The 1,910-nt window shown below is 48.1% G+C and overlaps 1 protein-coding gene across 1 annotated transcript in view; it reads left to right on the plus strand.

Moving 5' to 3' along the window:
• The window catches only part of CSPG5 (chondroitin sulfate proteoglycan 5 (neuroglycan C)), a 15,668-nt gene that overhangs the window by 5,742 nt on the left and 8,016 nt on the right, over nt 1-1,910 (plus strand). The gene's annotated exons all lie outside the window — the stretch shown is intronic.

Genomic DNA, 1,910 nt, shown 5'->3' on the forward strand with positions numbered 1-1,910 from the left:
GCATTGCGACCCTCCGCGTTCCCCTCCCCCTCACTGCCTGTGCCTGGGCTCGCTATGAAACGCTATCTGTCAGGTAACTTGTCTTCGCATCTGCCCTTGTGCCTGCTCCCACCCCTGCCCGCATCTCTGGTTCACTTCAGCATATGGAGCCACTCCTCAGAGCTCTGAGGGTCTGAATAATGTCGCCTGGCCGGACCATAAGAGTGAGAAGAAGGGCGTGATGGCGTGTCACTTCCTGGACAGGCAAAATAGCACAAAGTACAGAAGAGCCATTTCTGGGATAGCGTATGATTCTTAGCTTCATCTCAGCTTTAGAAGTCTGATTTTTGTCTTCTTTTCTACACTGAGAAGAAAGCCTCTGCTTTTCTTGCTAGGGACTTTCTCGCTGGTCTTTGAAGCAGATGGTGCTTGTTCTTTGGGGTGAATGGGAAAACCTCTGGGATTGCCGGAAAAACAATCTCTTTGACACTGTTTTGAGAGCCCTAAAAATTAGCAGGCTTATATACACTGGTTATATACACCCAAAGAGGCCAATCTAGGATAGTTTTTTAAAGTTTTTGATATAAAGGGAAGCATAGAACACTGGCAGAACCATAAGTGTAGGTATAAATCTGTCCTTATGAGGATGGGTTTATAAATGTAAGCTGAAACCCAATAAGAGATCCTGATAGACCATTTCCTTTTTTTATAACTGGGGAAAGCACATCCCCAGAAGACAAAGGAGAAAATAATAGTATATGAGGCTGTTCACCAAACCCCAGAAAAGAACAAGTTGACCTGCAGAAGGAGGAGAAAAGGAGTCAATTTAAATAAGAAATAAAAAAGGCCAATTTAAGCTAATTTTTTAAAGACTTTGCTATAAAGGATAGAGAACAAATATATTTTATGTGGTATGTACCAAGATACTAGTAAGTTTAAGATGAGCATAACTGTCAAGGGAACAAGATGTGCTGTCACGTCTGAGATTGGTGACCACTCCAATCAACCCACAAGGATGTAGGATGTGCCTTGTCTTGGAACACCCCATCCCAACATAACCAGCCCCTGGCAGTGATGTGCATGTAGTTGTCATTTATGAATTACTGGTGGTCAGTGGCCTGCCATGGGGTCTCTCAGACCCACTGTCTGATGTGCCATCTCATACATGAGGGACAACAGGCCTGACCTGTAGAGGAGTGCCTGCAGTCAGGATGTTTATTATCCACAGAGTGCAAGGGTCCTTGGCAAAGCTTCTGACTCATGCATTTCTGGCAGCCTTGGTACATCCACCTTTCCTCCTCACAAAGATGGAGGGGAAGGAAATAGCGTCTCTTGGAGGCCTTGGTTGCAGGAGCCAACAGAAAGGTCTCCAGTTCTTGCGGACCCAGCTTTTGGAAAGCAAGGCATTTCTCCAGGAAAACTGCGACTGACCTTGAGTTCAGCATATGGCAGAGCAAAAACAGAGTGGAGCAGGGTGGTCAGCCGTGGTGTACTCTGCCCGAGAAGGGCCCTGGGGTTGTCTGGGCGGCACTCAGCTCTCTGGCTCCTCTGGGATCCTGGGGGCCATTTCCACGGGCATCGTTCCCTCAGCTTGTGCCCCAGGGTACATCCTGTCACCTCTGCCAAAGCCCTGAGCCTGTGGGGGGTGGCTCTCCTGTCCAGCATCTGGATTTTCCACTTCACCTCTTATTCCCTCCACCTCACCCAGAAGTCAGACTTGGTCATAGTGAAGATCTTGTGCACTGACAGTGAAGACAGTTACCACCTTATGATGAAGTGGAGCCCTGGCCATTGCTTCAGCCACCGCAGTGACTGCTGACAAGTGCTGCTGGCAGCAGGATGAAAGTGAGAGAACCTCCAGATGAGTTGGGACCTGAAACAGGGGCAGCTAGTCTCACCATCCCTCTCCCTTCACCCCTCAAAAAAAAAAA

This window comes from Bison bison, unplaced genomic scaffold (genome assembly GCF_000754665.1).
Source record: "Bison bison bison isolate TAMUID 2011002044 unplaced genomic scaffold, Bison_UMD1.0 scf7180017864482, whole genome shotgun sequence".
In the NCBI taxonomy this organism is placed as follows: Eukaryota; Metazoa; Chordata; class Mammalia; order Artiodactyla; family Bovidae; genus Bison; species Bison bison.